At 41.0% G+C, this 25,057-nt stretch overlaps 1 long non-coding RNA gene across 1 annotated transcript in view; it reads right to left on the bottom strand.

Annotated features, from left to right (window-relative positions):
• Nucleotides 1-16,476: 16,476 nt before the first annotated feature.
• LOC143650890 (uncharacterized) overlaps nt 16,477-25,057 on the bottom strand; it is a 148,267-nt gene continuing 139,686 nt past the window's right edge. Inside the window, exon 14 of the long non-coding RNA XR_013159735.1 lies at nt 16,477-16,853. This is a non-coding gene — a long non-coding RNA (uncharacterized LOC143650890). The remainder of the gene's footprint in view (nt 16,854-25,057) is intronic.

Genomic DNA, 25,057 nt, shown 5'->3' with positions numbered 1-25,057 from the left:
TATATTTTAATTTTAATTGTTAATAAAGAATTACTAGTGGAATTTTGAAAATATGTTAAATTGAATTATAATAAAATTAAACATTTTAACAAGCTTTTGTATGAAATTTTATGTATTGATGATAGATAGATATTTCAATTTTACAGTACCATATTCATATCCCAAATTCATGCACTTTGGAGGAGCCAAAGGCCTACTTGTAGAATAATGTATAATTTATAAATATATACATATGCATTAAAAAGTCTAAATCTTCAGTAATTAAATTAGTATCATATTTGGGTAAGGGTAAACAAATACATCAAAGGAACTGATCAGAGATTTCAGAAAGAGATCTACATTTGATTGCTCATCAAATATGACATTGAAGGTGAGTGGGTAGAGGATAGCCTTTTCAAATAATGATGCTGGATAAAAAAGAAAGTTTATCCTTCTTCCACTCCATGCTGAAATGATAATAATACTTCAAACAGGGTAAATATTTAGCAAATGTTTAATAAATATTTATTTCTTATTGAAATAAGAAATAAAACATGTGGAAAACATCATAGGGTATTCTTTTCTTGATTTCATGGAGACAAGGTTTTGCAAACAGTATACAAGCTACTAATCATATAAAAGAATAAATGCATAAATTATTTTACAAAATAATAAGAAAATTTATTCATTAAAAAGACACCAAAAATAAAAAGTTAGAGTGGACCACATAGTCAGAGATAATATACTTGCAAAAATATAAATAACTAAGGGCTCCTAACCAGAACATTTAAACAAATCCTAGAAATCATTAGAAAAGACAAGGAACTCAGTGCATAAATAGGCAAGAAATTTGAATTTTTAAATCAGAGGACAGTACGATGGCCTGGAAACCAATGTAAAGTTATTTATAGTTTTTAAAAATCAGGAAATTCAATCTAAAACTTGAATGAAATATCAGAACACACAATCATACACTCACATGTATATATGAATTCATTTACACGTACATACATCCCAATTTTAGATTAAATTAAGTGATTGATAATGCCAAATAATGAGGTTGATATGGATTTATGGGGACCCTAATGACTGGTGAGATAATCTTTTAAGACATTTTTAAGAAGAGTTTGCAATCATCTAGCTATTTTGTGCAAATAAGTACATTCTCTGTGCCCCACAAATGAAAGAAACAATTTACCTGCCCCCACCTTCAATATACAAAGGTGATGTAAGGACAAGATCACCATGAAAAAAATTCAATTTGTAGAAAGAATGAAAGACACACAACACTCCCTGTCCTTAACAGCTATGGAATATCACTGGGTAGATAGAATCAATACTATTAAACTGGTTGATGTAAACACAAACTAAAGAAACAAGTTATCTGCCCCCACTTTCAATATACAAAGGTGATGTAAGGACAAGATCACCATAAAAAAATTCAATTTGTGGAAAGAATGCAAGACATGCAGTACTCCCTGTCCTTAACAGCTATGAAATATCACTGGGTAGATAGAATCAAGAACTGTTAGACTGGTTGATATAAGGCATTCTTTGTTTAGACCCAGCTTTCTTCTTGAGAGAACTCCCCTTTTCATCAGTATCCTTATCCACATCTGTAGTGCATATTAGGAAGCAGGTAGTTCTTGTACAATTAAGTGTCTTTCACCACTACATCCTGCTTGTGAAACTCCAAGGAATTGTGTTATTTAACAATTCAAGCAAAATGGGCTTCTCTTTCAATATCTGCTTTGTTACATGTTCATTGTCTACTGTGGAGAGCCGCCTCCCGGGTTGGGCCTAGTGGACACGCTGCAGCCTGCTCTAGAGTTCCCCCCGCCCATCGAGTGAGCCAAGATGGCGCTCACATCCTGCTTCCGCAAATGACGCACGCGCCCACCAACCCTATCTTCCAATCACCTCTGTATACGTGGCACTAACCTATTGGGTTTGGGCACAGTATATAAGAGGTTACCCGGACAGGGTGGGGGGAGACGACCCATAGGGAGCCGTACCTGACGGCCGCATAGAGGTTGTTCCCCCGCGGGGTATTCTGTCCCGCGCGGAATTTGTAACAGAGCTTGCAAGCTTAGCTCCAGTAAAGGTCTGTGCTCACAACTGCAGCGTGTCTCGAACCCGTGTCTGTCACTTGAGTCGGTTTGTCTGCGTCTGTCTCTCTCTCCCTCCTGTTCCCTCCGCCGGCCGGGGACCAGAAGCTGAGCGAGAAGTCCCGGACAAGTGGTGGCCCGTACGGGGAACCTTCTTCTGCTGCCTCTCCCCGAGCTGGTGAGGACGTGCTTCTCGGGTTCACGGCGGAACCTCCGCGCCTGATCAACGTGAGAGGGTAAGTGCTTTCTGCTACGTGAGAGTTAAGGGCTGTGGGCGTTCAGGTAGCCCCAGTGAGTCGGGAGAGCTCCCCGATTGGTTAAGGTCCAGTGCCGACTGCAAGCATGGGGCAGTCAGGAAGTTCACCTTTGTTAGCTCCCTTAAAGACCCTTTTAGCGGACGGCTCCTGTGAAAGTGAGCCGCCCACTTGTAAGCCGCCAGAGTCAAGCACTAGTTCAGACACCTCTGACTCAGAGTCAGATGGTGATGAGACCGAGGGTGCAGACGCGCCTCCGCTGATCGATTGGGGGAGGCCCCCTGTCTCACCCACGCAGCCTTCCGCCCCGCCAGCGCCTGCTGCAGGGGCGCGGTGGTTTCCGGTGAATGGTTTTGGTGATCTCGCCAAAAACCCTCACCACGGGCTCCCTCTGGTGGCCGAATCAGGTAATTACAGTGGCCCTCCTTTGCGAGACCCGGAACCCCCTACAGGCTGGTCTAGGGAGGGGCAGTTACAGCTGTGCCCCCCGCCTGCGTACGCAGGCCCTCAGGGTCCCACGTCATCAAACAATAGAGGGAGGCATTTCTGGAATTGGATTCCTTTTTCAACCTTTAGACCTTTCGGTGTGCTGGGCGGTTACCAACCGCTTAAGCCAGAACCAGCTTCAGAAATGTACCCGGTTATTATCAATCCCCAAGGTAATAATCAGTATGAGTCATATGATTACAAAGTCTTAAAGGAGTTGAGGCAGGCCGTCCATCAGTATGGCCCCAATGCCCCTTTTACATTGAATATGGTTGAAAACCTTTCCGCCCTGAATCACACACCCGCAGATATATATCAGTTGGCCCGTGCTTCTTTGCCACCAGGCCGATACATAGATTGGAAAGCATGGTTTGAGGAGTTGGCTGAGGAACAAGCCGCAAAAAACGCAGCGGGGAGACGTGGCGGGTGGAATGCAGATATGCTATTGGGGAAAGGTGCCCATTCCCAGAATCAAACAGGGTTCCCTCAAGAAGTCTATGGACAGATTTTCCGCTGTTTCATAGGCGCCTGGAAAAAGTTGGCAGGCCAGGGAGAGGCTCAAGCCTCACTCAGTAACATACATCAGGGCCCCACAGAACCCTTCGTGGATTTTGTAGCCAAAATGCAAACTGCGGCTGAGAGAATTTTCTCAGATCCAGGAGTGGCAGAGACTGTAGTTAAACAAATGATATTTGAGCAGTGCAATAAGGAATGTAAAGTTATCCTAGCACAAAACAGAGGAAAAAACCTGACGGAATGGGTTCGGCTCTGCAGAGATGCTAGTAGCCCGTTAACTAATGCAGGTCTAGCTGCCATGCTAGCCAGCTCCTTACAAGTAGCTGCAAAGAAATCCAAAGACCTAGGAACAAAGCCAAGAGGATGTTATCATTGTGGCCAGTTGGGACACATTAAGAGAAACTGTCCCAATAAAGGCCAACCACCTGCCACTCAACAGTTTGGTAGACCATATGCGGCAACCAGGCTATGTGGCCGTTGCCACAAGGGACCCCATCGCGCAGAAGACTGTAGGTCAGCCTTCAATGTGCAGGGTGTGCGCCTTTCTGGCCGTCCTGAACAGGACCCAAAAAACGGGCAGAGGGGGTCCACCCTTTCGGTGGACCCCCCTGCATGCCATCCGGCGACACAATACCCGTCCAAATTCGCGCATCCCCTGGATCAGCAGGACTGGACCTCTGTGCCACCTCCAGACTCGTACTGACCCCCTCCATGGGTGTCCAGTTGATAGGGACCTCCTTTAAAGGGCCCTTACCAACGAAGACTGTTGGGCTCATAATAGGGAGGGCATCCACAGCCCTGAAAGGACTAACAGTCATACCAGGCGTTGTAGATTCAGATTTCACAGGTTACGCCCAAATTATGGTACAATCTCAGCAAGGTACTCTGGTCATTGCAAAAGGTGATAAGCTGGCACAGCTCTTGCTCTTACCCAGCTTACATACATTCTTTCCGAGTAGACCCAGACAGAGAAGAGATAAGGGATTTGGGTCTTCTGGAGAAGTTTTTGAGGGCCTCCATATGTCTCTGGAGTCTCGACCCATGCTGACTATTAAGGTACAAGGCAGATCCTTCCTGGGCCTGCTAGATACCGGGGCCGATCGATCAATTATAAGACAACAAGACTGGCCCTCCACCTGGCCGACGTGCAAGGCGGAGGACACCATTAGAGGAATAGGCCAGGTCTCAGCACCCATGCTGAGTGCCACTGCCCTCCACTGGGCAGATGAGGAAGGACATCAAGGTAGTTTTCAGCCTTATGTATTAGCCCTGCCCGTTTCCCTGTGGGGAAGAGACATTCTAACCCAGATGGACGTTACCTTGACCAGTGGCTGCTCTCCAACTTCTAAGTGCTTGTTAAAAGGAATGGGATATGTCCCCGGCAAAGGCTTAGGAGCCTCATTGCACGGGCGCGCAAGGCCTATACAAGCTGTCTCCAATTCTGACAGACGAGGCCTGGGTTTTTCCTAGGGGCCACTGAGGAGAGATTCCCACCCACACCTATAAAACTAAGGTGGAAAACTAAGACTCCAGTCTGGGTGCCTCAGTGGCCCTTATCACAGGAAAAACTCTCAGCATTACACACTCTAGTGTCAGATCAGCTAAAAAAGGGCCACATCATTCCCTCCACATCACCTTGGAACACCCCTATTTTTGTCATAAAGAAAAAATCAGGCAGATGGAGATTGTTACATGATTTAAGAGCCATTAATAATTGCATGGAGTCCTTAGGACCTGTTCAGATGGGGTTGCCCCTTCTCTCAGCTCTGCCAGAGCATTGGTCTATTTTCATCTTAGACATCAAAGACTTACTAAAGAAACAGAAAGGGGGAATAGGTCACGGCCTGTCCCCAAAGGCTCAACTGTCTATAGCCTTGTTTACGTACAATTTTTTAAATGAAAATTCACAGGGAATGACACCTGCCCTTCAACACACCACTCCGAGTCCTCCACATAGAGGTCTAGTCCGATGGAAGGATGTCCTGTCGGGACAGTGGCAAGGCCCTGACCCCGTGCTCAGCTGGGCCAGAGGCTCTGTTTGTGTTTTTCCCCAGGAGCCAGGACGTCAACCAGTGTGGGTTCCGGAAAGACTGGTGAGAACCGTGACATCGCCCGAGGAGGCCACGGAGCTGTTGCCCAAAAAACCAACAAGCCTTCAACCTGAACCATCAGATCAGGCCTCCAACTCTGCTGATGACGGCGGCGACTGACGAGATGGCAACGAAAACGCCGGTCACCCTTCGACTGTTTAGAAGGGGGGACCAGTTTTAATACCCCCCGCTCTCCCAACAGGTGGAATCAGACCTTAAAGTGCTTGGGAAGATCAAGTTAACCCCCGTTGCCTTCGACCTTTCCAAACTGGGCGAGACTGTACAAAGTCTGTGGAACCGAGTCACCTCTTGGTTCTCTTGGCCCAATCTGACTACTTGGGTTCTCCTAGCTGTGGGGTTATTAGTGGGCTTGATCATTTTCAAGTGCTTGTTGGAACGCCTATTTCAGGCGCAGCAGCAATTGCGTGTCACGACGATGTTAGCTATGTCTCTCAGTCCTGATGCTCCTAGTAACAACCGTGACGCCGCCCGGCCACTCAGGAAGGGGCGCTCGAAAGCAAAAGCTGCAGCGAAGCCCATGGCTGTGTCCCGGGTGTAAAAGGCGGCACCAGTAGTCATAATTTTAGTCTTGAGATAATCTCTAGGCAGAGTCACGGTCCTGGCCAGGCTAAACTCACGCCATTGCACAGAGATATCTAATGACACCCTCGACTCTGGTCGCCGCTCTCCGAACCCCCTCCTGGCCCAGTTGCGAGGCGAAGCACTGCAGGGAGAGTTATGTGGTTTCCAGTTCACAGACTCTCCGGTCTCTATATGAGGAGGCATTCTGGTTGGTGCCTAGCAAGCCTAGTCCAGACTCCCCAAAGCACCAAAACAAGTAGTGGGCCGCTCAGGTCCACGGGAGCTCACTCATCAATGGAGACACTGGGTGAAAATAAATAAAAAAGGGGGAGATGTGGAGAGCCGCCTCCCGGGTTGGGCCTAGTGGACACGCTGCAGCCTGCTCTAGAGTTCCCCCCGCCCATCGAGTGAGCCAAGATGGCGCTCACATCCTGCTTCCGCAAATGACGCACGTGCCCACCAACCCTATCTTCCAATCACCTCTGTATACGTGGCACTAACCTATTGGGTTTGGGCACAGTATATAAGAGGTTACCCGGACAGGGTGGGGGGAGACGACCCATAGGGAGCCGTACCTGACGGCCGCATAGAGGTTGTTCCCCCGCGGGGTATTCTGTCCCGTGCGGAATTTGTAACAGAGCTTGCAAGCTTAGCTCCAGTAAAGGTCTGTGCTCACAACTGCAGCGTGTCTCGAACCCGTGTCTGTCACTTGAGTCGGTTTGTCTGCGTCTGTCTCTCTCTCCCTCCTGTTCCCTCCGCCGGCCGGGGACCAGAAGCTGAGCGAGACGGCGCCGGACAGTCTACTGATCAATTAATTTCACTGTGATATGTTTGCAAGTAATCACATCCAAAATTGTACCTTAGACATAGATCTCAAATCAGATTTTGTCTTCTTCATTTAAGAATTTTGCCCATCCCATAAGCTTAATGTGGGATGTGGCAAGGATATTATATTTGAATGGCACATCTGCATCTTTTATCTGTATTTTTCTGAGTCAGTTTTATTCAATATATGCTTAACTGTCTTTAAATAAAACTAAAAAAATCCTGTATCTTTGACCTTTTATTTTAAGCACAGCTGAATTTCAAATATAAAGACCTATTTTTTTACCTTAATTCCCTTGCCTTCAGCTTGAAAAACAGCCAATTATTTTCTATAAAATTTTGTATTGCATTTTCTTCTTTTATAGCTTCAAGTTCAAGAGGCACACAGACCACCTCTAAGGTGTCACAATCACAGGATATACCAAATATTTAATTTTGCAGACTCCAACTTGCTATGGATCAGAGAAACAAGTCAAGTATTGTAAGATTCAAGAATGAATTGCAGATAGAGGCAAGATGGCAATAGTGGACATAGCTCTGAATGGAAAATGACAGCATAGAAAGGCCAAGTCACTATGGAACTCTAACTTGTGTGTTAGAACCTTAAATTTCCAGCATACTATATGCTTCAACCTTTGCAATGAAGAGGTTTTGAAATACTTTTCTCACCGACTGCACTTTGATTGTAAGTGAAAATCCAAAGGAAGACAATTATCAGCTAAGCTACCAACAATGCAACCATGGGTTAGTAGGAAAGTCTTAACTGAAGTTACACGACATTACCAGCATATGGGGAGGTTTATACTTTGGGCTTAAGCATTCTGGGTCTATTCATGAGCTGTTCAAGGATCCAATTTTCGGTTTAGTTTATCTGGATTTTAGGATAGTTATGGATATCATATCTGCAAATCAGATATGTGTTAACAGTTGACACAAAGGACAGACAGGGAGGAAGAGGTAATACAATTTCTCCAAAACTAGAGTTCAGCATTTAAATTGCCTATAAAAATAAAGAAATAATATCATTGCAACTTATCTTTAGGAAAGATAATTCTGACATCATGTCATTGCAAGCATCTTACACTCAAAAGAATTCCTACCAATGTAATTCTTTGCAAGAAGATTTTACTCTCATATTCAAAGTGACTAACCATGCATTAATTCCCATGAGAAAGAAGCCATATTTAAGCAGGCCACTTGGAAAAATCATCAGTGACTAGTCAAATTTAAATCAAAATAAACAGATTCACACTAGAAGTGTCTCACATGGATGCCATCAAATTGCTGATCCCTCTAGTAAAGCTCTAATCACAGACAATGTAATGGAACTCAAACTGGGGGTGAGCCACATGATTATCTTCTAGGTGGGAAAGCATTCATTAGATTTCCTCATCCTAGAGGATATGGGAGAGTTCATATTGGAGAGACACCCTCTGAATGTCATTAGTGTGGGAAAGCATTCAGTCAATAGTCTCATCTTCAATAATGTGAAAGAAACCACCCTGGAGAGAAACCCTATGTATGCCTTTCATATGGGAAAGTCTTCAGTCTTTGTTCTACCCTCAAAAAAAAATGAGCTAACTCACACTTCAGAAAAATCATATGCATGCTGTACTTGTGGGAAAGCCTTCAGTCTTCTGCCCTCAGACAACATAAAGTAACTCACACTGGAGAGAAACACTATGAATATCTTCAGTGTCAGAAAATCTGTAGTCAATATTCTTATCTTTTACAACATGGGAGAACTCATACTGGATAAAAACCCAAAGAATGCAATCTATGTGTAAAGCGTTTAGTCAATAATCTCATCTTCAACAACATGTGGGAAATCAAACAGGAGAGAAACCCTATGAATGTCCTACATGTGGGAAAACCTTCAGTCATGGTTCTACCCTCAGACAACATGAAAGAACTCACACTGAAGAGAAACGTTCTGGATGCCATCAATGTGGGAAAATCTTCAGTCATATTCTCATCTTCAACAACATGAGAAAACACTGGAAATAAACACTATAAATGTAATCTATGTTTAAAACCCTTCAGTCAATATTTTCTCGTTCAACAATACATGAGAAATCACACTGGAGAGAAACCCTATGAATATCCACAAGGTGAGAAAGTTGTCAATCAAAATTATCATTTTTGAGAATGAGAGAAGTTATAATGAAGAGAAATCCTATCAGTGTGTTAGGTGTGGGAAAGTCTTCAGTGTTTGTTCTACATTCAAACAATGAGATAACTCACACAGTGAAATACCCTTAATGTCACCATTGAGGGAAAGCTTCCAGTTGTTATTCTTATTTTAAATGACATTAGAAGGCACATAATGGAGAGAAACCTTATGAATGCTTTACATGTAGGAAAGCCTTTTTGTTCTGCCTGCAGGCAACATGAGAGAGCTCACAGTGGAAAGAAACAATATGACTGCCACTTTATGTGCAAAAACTGTTGATAAGGGCAATGCAAGGGTAGTTCAGTGGTAGAATTCTTGCTTGCCATGCAGGAGAGCTGGGTTTGATTTCTGGCCCACACTTCCCCCAAAAAACAAAACAAACAAGCAAAGAACCAAACCAACCAAACAGAAGTTAAATAAATGGTGCTGCAGTAACAGGATACTCACATGGAAATAGAATGATGTGTGACCCCACCATACAGCATACAAAAAAAACTATTGATAAACATCATCTTAGATAACATGAGACACACACCTGGAGGTGAAACCTATGAATGCCATATATGTGGATATGCCTTCAGTCATTATTTTCCCCTCAGACAACATGAGAGAACTAAGACTTGATTGAAACCACATGGATGTTATCTATGTGGGAAAGCATTTTCTGATGCTTCTGCACTCAGGCAACATAGTGGACATAAGCCTTAAGAATGTCATCTAGATATTAAGAATTACTGATTATATATGTAGAATGGAATGATATGTTAATGTTTTTGTTTGTTGTTAATTTTTTTAATTAATAAAAAAAGAATTTCATCTATATGGGAGCACTTTAATTTTTCTAACTTTAGACAATATGAAATTATTCAATATTCAGAGTAAACCTAAGAATGTCGTCAATGTGGGGAAGATGTTAGTCAGTATTCTGAACTTAGATCATAGGAGATTACTTACCCTACATGTTTGGAATATGGAAGAGATTTTAGCCACAGCTTTAATCTTTAAACACACCAGAGAACTCACATCTTGAAAAAACTCTATGAAACTGATATGGTAGTGCCTTTTTCATCACTGCTACTTCAGTTAATATAAGAAAACATACACAGGAAAGAACCTATAAGAATGTGATCATCATAGAAAAGCCTTTAGTAGTTCGATGACATATCTTATGAAAAATTCACAGTATAAATCTAATGGAAGTGGAAATCCCCATCTACTACCCTGATAAACAATCCAGAAAAATTACATGTGAGGAATTCTATGTGTATACTTAATTTGTAAGGGTCTTAATTTGTAACTTATACTTTAAATAAAATGGTGGGGATTCATAGGAATAAATCCCTAGATCTGAGGTTATTGTGCACTCTCATTCAGTGATACACAAACCTTTGGTGTGCTAAACTGCTCAATTTAGAAATAACCACAATAGTATGAAATGAAAAGGAAAAGTCACAAAAACATGTAACCTGAGGGGAATGTCTTTGAGGAGATTCAGGAATTTCATGAGGGAGAATGTATTCAATATAAAATCATGGTAAATTTTTTATGCAGAAATAGCAGAGGATGTGGGAATGAATTATCGTGTCTCGGTAAGAACATTGAGGGATTGAGCAAATTATTGGGTATTTGGTACCGGCGTTATTGATCAGTGATATAAATGCCATACATCTCGGAATAGGAAAATGTGAACTCTGTGATGTGGGAGTTTTTAGTGTAAATTAATAGACTTCTAGGGTTGCCTGTAATGAATCAGTGATGGACATTTTGGGGTCAGTGATTAAATATCTGCATTGAAAATAAGTACAAATTACAGCCACAATGTTTTGAGTCTAAAACTATGACAGCTTGCACTCCCAGATTTAGGGGTTTCCCATTTGCATCCTAATATTTTTTTTAAATAGTGGGAATTGGTTAAATTTAACTTAAATATTATACAGAAGAAAAAAATACCTGAAAGTGTTCAGGAAGTAGATGAAATGTAACACTTAAGCTTGGAATTATTTAACCAATCAAAACATACAAAAATTAAAATAAAATTATGTAAGGAATTTATAAAGGAATTGAAACAAAGAAACAAGAAATAAAAGACACAAATTAAAATTAATGAATGTGTATGTTAATTTAATACAGCAAATGTAGAAAATCACTAGCCAAAGGAAAATTTTAATTAAATGATTTTAGAAAATTATTATCCACCTGAATGAAGGAACATCAGTGATTATCTTACATCAAAAAATAAGCCATCTTAGAGTTCAATTCCCGGTGCCTGCTTGTATTAGTTAGGGTTCTCTGGAGAAACGGAATCAACAGGGAACACTCAAAATATAAAATTTATAAAAGTGTCTCACATGACCGCAGGAACACAGAGTCTAAAATCTGTAGGGTAGGCTGGGAAGCTGACAATTCTGATGGAGGTTCTGAACGAACTCCACAGGAGAGGCTCACCAGCTGAAACAGGAAGAACATGTCTCTTCTGAATCCTCCTTAAAAGGCTTCCCATGATTAGATTAAGCACCATACATTGCAGAAGACAATTTCTTTTTAGCTGATTACAAATGGAATCAGCTGTGGATGCAGCTGACATGATCATGATCTAATTCTATGAAATGTCCTCATTGCAACAGACAGGCCAGCATTTGCCCAACCAGACAAACAGGTACCACAACTTGCCCAAGTGGACACATGAACATGACCATGGCAGTCCATCCCTTGTCAACTTGACAGCTATATATATCACCTTAAACCATACCCAATTTCCAAATAAAAAAATAAAACATGGATTTTTTTCTTTTACATAACAATACTCAACTGTCTTGCATATAATCTGAAACACATTAAATCTCTCCAGAATAGGGCACAAATTATTGGGCAACATTCATTCTTTTTTTTTCTTAACTTTTTTATTAATTAAAAAAATTGACAAACAAAACACTTAGATATCATTCCATTCTACATATACAATCAGCAATTTTTAATATCATCACATAGTTGCATATTCATTTCTTAGTACATTTGCATCGATTTAGAAAAAGAAATAAAAAGACAACAGAAAAAGAAATAAAATGATAACAGAGAAAAAAAGATTATACACACCATACCCCTTATCCCTCGCTTTCATTTACCACTATTTCAAACTGAATTCATTTTAACATTTGTTCCCCCTCTTATTTATTTCTATTCCATATGTTCCACTCTTCTGTTGATATAGTAGCTAAAGGGAGCATCAGACATAAGGTTTTCACATTCACAGAGTCTCATTGTGAAAGCTATATCATTGTTCAATCATCATCAAGAAACATGACTACTGGAACACAGCACTACATTTTCAGGCAATTCCCTCCAGCCTCTCCACTACATCTTGAACAACATGGTGATATCTATTTAATGCATAAGAATAACCTCCAGGAAAACCTCTCAACTCTGTTTGGAATCTCTCAGCCATTGACACTTTGTCTCATTTTAGTCTTCCCCCTTTTGGTCGGGAAGTTTCTCTCAATCCCTTGATGTTAATTCTCAGCTCATTCTAGGGTTTTTCTCAGTCCCTTGATGCTGAATCTCAGCTCATTCCAGGATCTCTGTCCCACGTTGCCAGGAAGGTCCACACCCCTGGGAGTCATGTCCCACACAGAGAGGGGGAGGGTGGTGAGACTGCTCGTCATGTTGGCTGGAGAGAGAGGCCACATCTGAGCAACAAAAGAGGTTCTCTTGGGGGTGACTCTTAGGCCTAAATTTTAAGTAGACTTGACCTATCCTTTGTGGGGTTAAGTTTCATGTAAACAAACCCCAAGACTTGGGGCTCAACCTATAGCTTTGGTTGTCCACACTGCTTGTGAGAATATCAAGAATTCAACTTGGGGAAGTTGAATTTCTCCACACTCTCCATTCCCTGAAGAGGGCTTGCAAATACTTTTACAGTCACTGATCAAATCATTCTGGGATTCATCAGGGCATCACTCTGGAAAAACCAACAAAATTTCATGTGCTACCTGAGATTCCAAGTACTTATGACATTCAATCAAACTATCTACATGAGTTATATTAGGAAATGCTCTAGTCAAAATCTAAATTTTGTAACAAATAAACATTTTTTGCTTTAGTCTCACACATAAGGTGACATTTTAAAGTATTAATTATCATCTATTTTCAGCACCCTGCAATAATGACATTCCTTTGTTCTTCCTCATGCCAAAACAGTTTTAAAATTTGTACATTGTACATTTCACTATTATTATACACTCTAGGCATTCCTAGATTATACCATCTCGATCTTTAACATCAATCTTTCTTTCTGATTTCTCCCTCTATCATTCTCACATGCAGCTTCATTCAGTGTTTTAACATAATTACATTACACTTAGGTAGTATTGTGCTGTCCATTTCTGAGTTTTTGTATCCAGTCTTGTTGCACAGTCTGTATCTCTTCAGCTCCAATTACCCACTATCTTACCCTATTTCTATCTCCTGATAGTCTCAGTTACCAACGACATATTCCAAGTTTATTCACTATTGTCGGTTCATATCAGTGAGACCATACAGTATTTGTCCTTTAGTTTTTGGCTGGTCTCACTCAGCATAATGTTCTCAAGGCCCATCCATGTTGTTACATACCTCATAAGTTTATTCTGTCCTAGAGTTGCATAACATTCCATTGTATGTATATACCACAGTTTGTTTAGCCACTCATCTGTTGATGGACATTTTGGCTGTTTCCATCTCATTGCAATTGTAAATAATGCTGCTATAAACATTGGTGTGCAAATGTCCGTTTGTGCCTTTGCCCTTAAGTCCTCTGAGTAGATACCTAGCAATGGTATTGCTGGGTCATATGGCAATTCTATATTCAGCTTTTTGAGGAACCGCCGAACTGCCTTCCACAGTGGTTGCACCATTTGACATTCCCACCAACAGTGAATAAGTGTGCCTCTTTCTCCACATCCTCTCCAGCACTTGTCATTTTCTGTTTTGTTGATAATAGCCATTCTGGTGGGTGTGAGATGATATCTCATTGTGGTTTTGATTTGCATTTCTCTAATGGCCAGGGATATTGAGCATCTCTTCATGTGCCTTTTGGCCATTTGTATTTCCTCTTCTGAGAGGTGTCTGTTCAAGTCTTTTTCCCATTTTGTAATTGGGTTGGCTCTCTTTTTGTTGTTGAGTTGAACAATCTCTTTATAAATTCTGGATACTAGGCCTTTATCTGATATGTCATTTCCAAATATTGTCTCCCATTGTGTAGGCATCTTTTTACTTTTTTGATGAAGTTCTTTGATGCACAAAAGTGTTTAATTTTGAGGAGCTCCCATTTCTTTCTTTCTTTCTTCAGTGCCCTTGCTTTAGGTGTAAGGTCCATAAAACCACCTCCAATTATAAGATTCATAAGATATCTCCCTCCATTTTCCTCTAACTGTTTTATGGTCTTAGACCTAATGTTTAGATCTTTGATCCATTTTGAGTTAACTTTTGTATAGTGTGTGAGATATGAGTCCTCTTTCATTATTTTGCATATAGATATCCAGTTCTCTAGGCACCATTTATTGAAGAGACTGTTCTGTCCCAAATGAGTTGGCTTGACTGCCTTATCAAAGATCAAATGTCCATAGATGAGATGCTCTATATCTGAGCACTATATTCGATTCCATTGGTCAATATATCTATCTTTATGCCAGTACCATGCTGTTTTGACCACTGTGGCTTCATAATATGCCTTAAAGTTAGGCAACATGAGACCTCCAGCTTCGTTTTTTTTCCTCAAGATACTTTTAGCAATTCGGGGCACCCTGCCTTTCCAGATAAATTTGCTTATTGGTTTTTCTATTTCTGAAAAGTAAGTTGTTGGGATTTTGATTGCTATTGCATTGAATCTGTAAATCAATTTAGCTAGAATTGACATCTTAACTATATTTAGTCTTCCAATCCATGAACATGGTATGTCCTTCCATCTATTTAGGCCTTCTGTGATTTCTTTTAACAGTTTCTTGTAGTTTTCTTTGTATAGGTCTTTTGTCTCTTTAGTTAAAACATTCATTCTTAAACTTGATATCTTACAACTTAAATAGCATAACATGAGCAAAGCAGCATTACAGTTTTCGTTTCTGTAACTGACCATGTGGTCGAAGTTCATATTTATCATTACCTTCTTCCATTACTCATTCCATGTTCCCTTTACCCTCAACAAGCACTTTAGCTGGCTGTGTATCTTTGCATGGTGGGGTGATCCAAACCCTCATTCCTGAAGTTTAAGAGCCATTGGTAGTCCTGCCTGGATTGGTTTGTGGCAGTTTCCCATTAATTTTAATCACAGGGCATGGTAGTTCTAAAAGATGCCTGAGGGGATCACCTATATTTCAAGAAAACTCTTCACTACCTCCATTATATAGTTACTGTCTTACTTCCCCCTGATAGTTAGGGCTAATCACCCCAGGCAATAATGCAATCCTTTTCTTGGTTTGTTGTTCCAGTAGCATAAATAGCCCAAAGTACCAGGTGGAAGTCTTAGATTCCAGTTGAATGGAATTTTTGTTGTTTCTCCTGGTGGAAGCACTCCCCCTTTTGAAACTAAAATCTGTAGACCAGCAGAGCTCAGGGTCGCAGGGACAGGAAGCAAAAATTTTCCTAGTGGATCACTAGGGGTAATATTGAGTGGTACCACTCCCATTGCCACCCCTTGGTTCCTGGGCCCATGGATCCTGGCTATGGGAGAAATAGCATCATACAGCAGACACTGATTCAGAGTATATACAGCTTCGTGGAGAACATTACCCCAGCCTTACAAGGTACTGCTACCTAGTTGGCACCATAATTGAGTTTTCAAAAGGCCATTCCATGGTTCTATCAATCTGGCTGCTTCTGAATGGTGGGGAACATGGTAAAACCAGAGAATTCCATGAGCATGTACACACTTCTGCACTTCATTTGCTGTGAAGTGTGTTCCTTGATCAGAAGCAATGCTATGTGTAATACCATGATGATGGATAACGTATTCTGTAAGCCCACAATGGTAGTTTTGGCAGAAGCATTGTATGAAGGGAAAACAAACCCATATCCAGAATATGTGTCTATTCCAGTTAGGACAAATTACTGCCCCTTCCATGAAGAGAGTGGTCCAATGTAATCAACCTGCCACCATGTAACTGGTTAGACACCTCAGGGAATGGTGCTATATCAGGGGATGAGTGTAGGTCTCTGCTGTTGGCACATTGGGCACTCCGCAGTGGCCATAGCCAAGTCAGCCTTGGTGAGTGAAGTCCATGTTGCTGAGTCCATGCATAATCTCCATCCCTACCACCATGACCACTTTGTTCATGAGCCCATTAGACAATGACACTAGTTGCTGGGGAAAGAGGCTGACTGGTATCCACAGAACGGGTCATCTTATGCACTTGATTATTAAAACATTCCTCCGCTGAAGTCACCCTCTGGTGTGCATTCATATAGGATGCAAATATGTGCATGTTTTCAGCCCACTCAGAAAGGTCTATCCACATACTTCTTCCCCAGACCTCTTTGTCACCAATTTTCTAATTATGGTCTTTCCAAGTCCCTGACCATCCAGCCAAACCATTAACAACAGCCCATGATTCAGTAAAGAAATGCACATCTGGCCAGTTTTCTTTCCAAGAAAAATGACAACCAGGTGTACTGCTCAAAGTTCTGCCCACTGGGAGGATTTCCCCTCACCACTGTCTTTCAAAGACATCCCAGAAAGGGGTTGTAATGTTGCAGCTGTCCACTTTCGGGTTCTACCTCCATATCATGCTGAACCATCTGTAAATCAGGCTCGAGTTCTCTCTTCCTCAGTCCATTCACAGTAGGGAACTCTCCAAGAGGCCATAGCTCTGGTCTGGAAAAGAGAAGGCAATGTGGCAGGAGTGGAGACCATGGGATTTTGGGCCACTTCCTGATGTAACTTACTTGCACCTTCGGGACCTGCTCTGGCCCTATCTCGCATACACCATTTCCATTTTACAATACAGTGCCTCTGCACATGTCCAAACTTATGGCTTGGTGGGTCAGACAACACCCAGCTCATGATAAGCAACTCAGGTCTCATGGTAACTTGGTGGCCCATGGTTAAGCATTCAGTCTCTACTAAGGCCCAGAAGCAGGCCAAAAATATTTCTCAAAAACAGAGTAGTTATCTGCAGCAGATAGTAAGGCTTTGCTCCAAACTCCTAAGGGTCTGCATTTTGATTCTCTTATAGAGGCTTGCCAAAGGTTCTGGACAGCATCTCCATTTGCCACTTATACTTCCAGCACATTGGATCTGCTGGATCATATGGTCCAAATGGCAGAGCAGCTTGTACAGCAGCCTTGACCTGTCGAAAAGTCTCCTTTTTTTCAGATCCCTGCTCAAAATTAGCAATTTTTCTAGTCACTCGATAAATGGGCCAGAGTAGCACACCCAAATGAGGAATATGTTGTCACCAAAATTCAAAAATACCAACTAGGCATTGTGCCTCTTTTTTGGTCGAAGGAGGGGCCAGATGCAGCAACTAATCCATCACCTTAGAAGGGATATCTCGACATGCCCCACACCACTGGACACCTAGAAATTTCACTGAGGTGTAAGGCCCCTGTACTTTTGTTGGATTTATCTCCCATCCTCTTACACATAAATGTCTTACCAGTAAGTCTAGAGTAGTTGATACTTCTTGCTCACTAGGTCCAATCAACATGATATCATCAATATAATGGACCAGTGTGATGTCTTGTGGGAGGGAGAAATGATCAAGGTCCCTGCAGACAAGATTATGACGTAGGGCTGGAGAGTTGACATAACTGGGGTAGGACAGTGAAAGTATATTGCTGACCTTGCCTGCTGAAAGCAAACTGTTTCTTCTGGTCCTTACTAATAGCTATTGAGAAAAAAAGCATTTGCCAGATCAATAGCTGCATAACAGGTACCAGGGGATTATTGATTTACTCAAGCAATGATACCACATCTGGAACAGCAGCTGCAATTGAAGTTACCACCTGGTTGAGTTTACAGTAATCCACTGTCATCCTCCAAGACCCATCTGTTTTCTGCACAGGCCAAATAGGAGGGTTGAATGGGGATGTAGTGGGACTCACCACCCCTGCATCCTTCAAGCCCTTAAGAGTGGCAGTAATCTCTGCAACCCCTCCAGGAATTCAGTATTGATTCTGATTTACTATTTTTCTCGGAAGGGGCAGTTCTAGTGGCTGCCACTTTGCCTTTCCCACCATAATAGCCCCCCACTTCACGAGTTAGGGAGCTAATGTTGGGATTCTGCCATTGCTCAGTATGTCCATTCCAATTATACATCCTGGATCTGGGAAAATAGTTATGGAATGGGTCCAGGGCCTATGAAACACACTCTGAAATGGACCTGAGCTAAAACTACATTGATCACCTGACCTCCATAAGCCTCACTCTGACTGGTGGACCAGAGTGACATTTTGAATCCCCTGGAATTAGTGTCACTTCTGAACCAGTGTCTAATAATCCCCAAAATATCTGATCACTTCCTTTCCCTCAATACACAGTTACTCTGGTAAAAGGCCATCAGTTTCCTTGGGGAAACCCTGGAAGAAGATTAACAGTATAAATTTGTGACAGTTTAACAGGGTTCTTCCCCAAAGGGACCTGACCTCTCCATAATTCAAGGTGCTCTGGGTCTGTAAGCTGTCTCTAGTCTGGAAATTGATTAAGAGGCCGTGACTCTGTGCTTTTGTAATTCAGGTTAGACTTCTGTTCACTTGACCTAGAACTCTTTTGTTTATACAGCTCAAACAAGAATTTAGCAGACTACTCTTCTATTGTATTTCTAGGTACTCCATGATTTACTAGGCAATGCCACAAATCTCTGCAAGTCAGATTATTTTGATGCCTGCTTTGAGTTTGCTGTCTGTTATAATAGCCACATCTACCCTGTCTTTGACTATTGAGTGCTACTATCTGGCTTCTGCAAACTCAGGATCCAGTCATCCCCATTGTGCTTAAGGATTCCAGCTCAGTGACAGCAGTTCCCAAGTGATATCTATCTAACCTACAGAGAAGTGCAACCACAGAACTCTTCAGGGATGATGGCGCTAGTCTCACAAGTTTATTTCTCATTGTTCTGGTAAAAGGTGCATCCTCTGGACATTCCTGGGGTGTAAGAGCAGGCTTTGCATTATAAATCCATGCTAACATTCCAATCTCTCTAAGGCTCTGAATCCCCTCATCTACATTATAACAGGGCAGTTCTGGCATTTCAACCTCACATAATCTAGGCCAGCATTTGATTCTTGTTTCAACCAACCATCCAAACAAACTTCTAATACCTTTTCTAGCCCCTCAAGCTATAACATTGAATGCAGAATCTCTGCTTACTGGGCCCATATCAATAAATTCAGCCTGATCCAGCCTTGTACTCCTCCCACCATTATCTGACACCCTTACAATCAATTGCCACACATATTCCCTTGATTTCTGTCTATATAAATTGGAAAACTCACACAGTTCTTTTGGAATATAGCATGCCTTCTCATGTGTGATACTTTGTACCTCACCTTTAGGGGCCTGTTGGGACTTTAGCCTAGTTATAGGTCTGGTTGATATGAGGGGTAGTGGGGGTGGGTCATGAAAATTATTAGACATATCTTCGAAGCCATTTGCTTCAGGGCATTCATTTGCAGTTTCAGCTGTGAAACATAATTAGTGACTCTAGGGCTAATTCCTTTGAAAGAAGGTTGGGTGGTTAACTCCTCAAGGCAGACTGGAGGTGGGGCAGCTTTGTCCTCAGGGCAAACTATTACAGAATTATCTAGAGAAGACTCAGCATGATCTTGGGTTTCAACCTCACCTCTGACATCATTATAAATCCATATGTCACCACCCCATTTTTCAGGTTCCCACTCCTTTCCAATCAATGCCCTCACTTTAACGGCAGACACCATGCAAGATTGAGATTTCAGTTTACATTATAAAGTTGCTACTCTAACAATAAATAATAACAGATTCTGAGTCTGATTTTCAGAGATCTGAAGTCTATGGCTATAGGAAATAAGATTTTCCTTCAGGATACTCACAGAAACTTCTACATCTGTTAGACGGCACTTAAGATTCTCATTTGAAGCCGTAAGCCCATCACTTTCTCTCCTTAATGTACCCAGTGTATTTAACTACAACCAGCCAATATCTCTATACCTCTTATTTCTACAAAGCTCTGTAAAGGTGTCAAAGACATTATCCCCCAGAGCTTGGCCTCATACAAGTGAAGAATTAGAAGAATCAAATGTTGATATTTTGATTATCTTTTTTGTCAACTAACTCCATGGATTGGGAGTGTCATTCTGATTATCGAAATCAGAGTCCTTAGTGCCCTTGACTCCAGTCAGAGTAGAAAACCATTCATAAAAACCCATTTTTAAGATTCTGTTTCTTAAGAACCATTCCCAGTACCAAGTTGTATTAGTTAGAGTTCTCTAGAGAAACAGAATCAGCAAGAAACACTTGCTAATGTAAAATTTATAAAAGTGTTCTTTTAACCATGGTAATTCAGAGTCTAAAATCTGCAGGGCAGGCTGTGAAGCTGGCAATTCTGATAGAGGGTCTGGATGAACTACATAGGAGAGGATTGCCGGTCGATGCAGGAAAAGAGCCTGTCTCTTCTAAATCCTCCTTAAAAGCCTTCCAGTGATTAGATTAAGCATCACTTCTTGCAGGAGACACTCCCCTTGGCTGATTACAAATGGAAACAGCTGTGGATGCACCTGACATGACCATGATTTAATTCTATGAAATGTTCTCATCACAATAGACAGACCTGCACTTGCCCAACCAAACAGGTACCACCACTTGGCCAAGTTGACATATGAACCTGACCATGATACTTACTTCTTCAGTGATTTTGATATTCTCTCTTCCTAAAAAAGCATATGTTTTCAAAATATGCCCTTAACTGTCTCTTCTGGCATCCCAAACTCATTCATATAATATTCTACTTTCACAAATACACAATTAGCAGACAGACGCCCTTTAACAATGTCTCTCTTTACTCTATGTTAACTCTGAATGTTGAAGGCTCTATAGGAGAAATCAAGAAGGTGAAAGCAGGCCTCTGGATGCACACCATGAAGTCAGGATTGGCAACAGATCTCTCTGGGCATAATGCACCAAAATTATACTTTTGGAAGACCTGGAGATGTGGTTAAATAATTTCTCTGTTGTTAAATAATTTCTCTGTGGTACAAGATTTCAGCCACTAAGTTATGATAACCTTTGTATCTGAATCTATAGGCCTTATCTTTCTTAGGGACTTTATATTAATTTATAGAATATCTACTTGGCTTCCTATCCATTGACAGATTATTTCATTCATATATTATTTCAACAAATTTGTTGAGTGCTCACAGTGGGTGCGTTTGGCCAGGAGCCTAGAAGACAAGAAAAACAGCTTCCCCCACCAAGGAGCTACAGTGCAGAGGGAGAGGGAAGCAACTGAATGTAGTCTTTGCCTCATGTTCATGTGAATGCCATCTACTCAGAGGAGAGCAGAATTTTCATTTAATTTACACACATCACTGCTCTCCAGAAATGTCTGATATAAAATATTTTAAAGAAAGAATAATATCTGAAATATTTGGGAAATTTTCTTTATGTAGAATGGGTACACAACAGCTTCTATTCCTATCCTCTGTCTATTAACTAATGAGTTCTTCAATTTCCCAAATAGTTTGTGTATAAAATCAAACATTTAAATGATTTATGTGTGTATAGGTTTAGAACATTCCCCTTCACATAACTCAAAATAAGAACAATTTAAATGTGCCACAAGTGCTGTTTTCTTTTATTTTTCTACTATTATGGCACTTATACTTCATCCTATTTTAAAATACGTTGCCAAGGGAAAACCTTAATGGGAAATACAAATACTGTAAGTATGCACTAGTCTAGATTGTTTCTCACAAAGTATTTGGCTCTCTAATTTTTTCCTAAGCATAGCCATCATTTACTGGGTTCACATTTTATATGTGCCATTTCAAGTGCTTCACCTAACCATACAGTTGAATATATGCAGCAGACATGTGAGGTAATACAGAAATACAGAAGTGGAAAGTAAGTACTACAATGGGTAACTTTGTAACTCCATGGGGTTTTTCTGTCACATTTACATCTTCCCATATCATTCTCTCTATCCAATCATATCACCCTCAAATCATTTAGAGAACTATCATTGCATTATCTGAGTGGGAATTACATTTGAGATTGCACCTCAAATAAATTATGTACTTCAAAGGAGAAACATGGATATTTATATGATAAATGAACCAGAGTTAAAAGGTAGAACTAAGAAAAATAATGGGTAAGGGAATCTGCTGCAGGTTGGAGTGGATTCACCTGGGTTTGGATCTTTCCCAGCTCCTAACAAGGTAGGAGGTTATGGAGAATATCATCAATTGCTTTCAAAGAGCAAAAAGTATGTTATATCACTAAGCCAGAATTCTATAAAATATAAACCAATGCTATCAACACATGGTTTCCTGGAGACTGGGAAGTGGGGGGCAGGGAGGAAAGGACTGCCTAAAAAGAGGCACAGGTAAGCCTTGGAGGGTGACAGAATTTTTCTTATCTTAATTGTGGTGATGGTTTCATGAATATATCATTTGTCAGAACTTCCCAAATTTTTATTTAAAAATCTAGTTTAGTATATGTAAGTGTATATCATAATGATGTTTGTTTTTATAAAGGGTAGCAAAACACTTTCCTGTTGTGCAGCTATTTTTATCTTAATTTAATTTCACTTAGTGACCTACCTCTGTTCCTCTAGTAGGAACCTCAAAGTGGCATATCAGTTTTGTTGCCAAGCAAAATTGCAAATGGCAAAAATGACCCAACTGGCCAATTTCACCTGGACATGAAGGACTTAATAGAAACTGTACTGATATGATGGAGTCACTATATATTTAATCTTTGTTGTTTATTGAGATTTTTGTATTTGGACAGGTCCTTGGAATGCATGATGGAAGTTATGCCTCTGAAGTCGTTGCCAGAGGTATGGGTTTTAGAAAAATAGACATTTTTTTAGAAAAATAGGCATTAACTCCATGTTTTCTATGACATTTTGACTTAGGACACACCACTGGTAATTAGCAAAACCCAAATCCCTTATAATGAGCAGTAAATCAGCTGGTATTTGCTTTGGAGGCAGAAAATAATTTTTATTTTACACTACAATAAACAAAGTTGCCCTTTGCTGCAGGTGGAAATACTTAATCTACATTACAAGACTGTTCCCAGTGTAATCAACCTTGAAAAGATGTGGTATATCAGTCAGCTTCTCCTTTCACAAGATACACAAAAACCTGAGAGATTCAGAGGAAATTGTCCACATTCTTTCCACAATTTTAAGATACTTTTAAAACAGATAAATGCGTAGGTTCAGAACACATATATACATACCCACAATGTATTTATTGGAGATGAAAAGCTACAGTTTGTACACTCTAATATTGCAATTCCAGAAACAATTTACACAGTTATACCCAAAGGATCTGTAGTTCCAACCACATCCATTGGAACAATGATTAGCTGAATCAACTCTGTGTGTTTCAGTCATAGAAGCATTTAAAAAATGTTTTTAGGACTAAATTCATGGGTAGTTGTGCACTGTTCTCCCTACTCTCTACAAATTACAGGAAGACAATACAGCAGTGAGACAGCCATACAGGTAGTTTCTCATTCATCTTCTGTTACCCTACAGATGGTAAGAGGTTTAGAATCATGCCAAATACAGAAGTAAGGCTTGAGTATTTCAGAAAATCTGTCAGTAAAGGTATGGATATGAGACCTTTCATTCAAACTGTAAAATGTAATCTCACCCAACTCATAGTCCAGAAAAATGCCAATTCCACTGGGCTTTTCTGTTAATGGAATAGTGATTGGAGCAGTGCCTTCTACAACATAGACTCCATCCAACAACTGGATTGTCTAGCATCTGTTCTGTCCTGACAGGAGTCGCTGTCCCTTCCTGGGAAGGGAATCTTTACAAACCCCCACAGTCCATTCAGGCTTGTCACCCACTTGGACCTCCCAATAATGTCTGAAGAATCAAATCCTTCAGAACCCAATACAGTCAGGTAAATCATAAATATCTTTGGATTAGGTTGAAGAAGCCTTTGCTTTTTCTTCACAAATATCACAGACTTTTTATCCTCAGAGACAAGCAGATTCAGATGGGCTGTTTCAGGATCAAGCATGACATCGTCTGTAAATTTCTGTTTAATTTTCTGCAGAGCTGAATACTGCAGAGGAAGACTAAGTCCTTCTTTCCTTACTGGAAAGAATAAGGGGCTGGAGATTTAAGGCTTTGATACCTATGGTGGATACTCTTGATGTCTGCCATTAATTTCACTTCTGACATCACACTCTTCTCTGCAACCTCTTTTAGCAAAATTTTGAGTGTGGAGATATACTCTGAAAATGATGTTTTCATTGAGTTTATGCTGAATTTTCTTCTCTTCATCAGCTAACCTTGAAAGAAGTGCCTCTTCCTCGCATTATAACATGTGATTCAGGTGCTCAAATTCAGAGAATAATTTTTACCTCTTGGTTTCTACCTTCTCTCTCAGTTCTGATAGATTTCTGTCATGCATGGCTGTTAGCTTTTCCAGGTCTGCCACTTGTTTCTTCAGGGACATATTGTAACTGTGAAGTCTTTTCCTATAGTGAGAGGAAGCCTCCTTCATTGGCCTCACATGGTGGTCAGGGGGTTGAGCACACAGGGGAAGCAGCACCTCTTTATCCTCTTCACAGAAAAGGGTCAGGACCTGACTGTGCTGCTTGCACAAGCGTGTATATTCCTGCTTGTTCCTTTTGCCTCTGGTGATATGGAGGAGCTTGACAATTTCACACATCTTTCCCAACTGGGTATTGCTCCTGAAGTGCCACTCTCAGCATTGTTGCCTACAGACAGGGCAAGGAGGTCTGTCCTGTAGATTTTCCCAGGTCTGCTGGATGCAGGAGCAGCAGAAGTTTTGCCTGCATTCGATGGTGACAGGGTCTGTCAGGAAATCCAGGCAGATGGGGCATCTGGCTCC

The sequence above is a fragment of the Tamandua tetradactyla genome, chromosome 11, assembly GCF_023851605.1.
Source record: "Tamandua tetradactyla isolate mTamTet1 chromosome 11, mTamTet1.pri, whole genome shotgun sequence".
NCBI lineage: Eukaryota > Metazoa > Chordata > Mammalia > Pilosa > Myrmecophagidae > Tamandua > Tamandua tetradactyla.
This window is presented reverse-complemented; position numbering and strand designations above follow the sequence as displayed.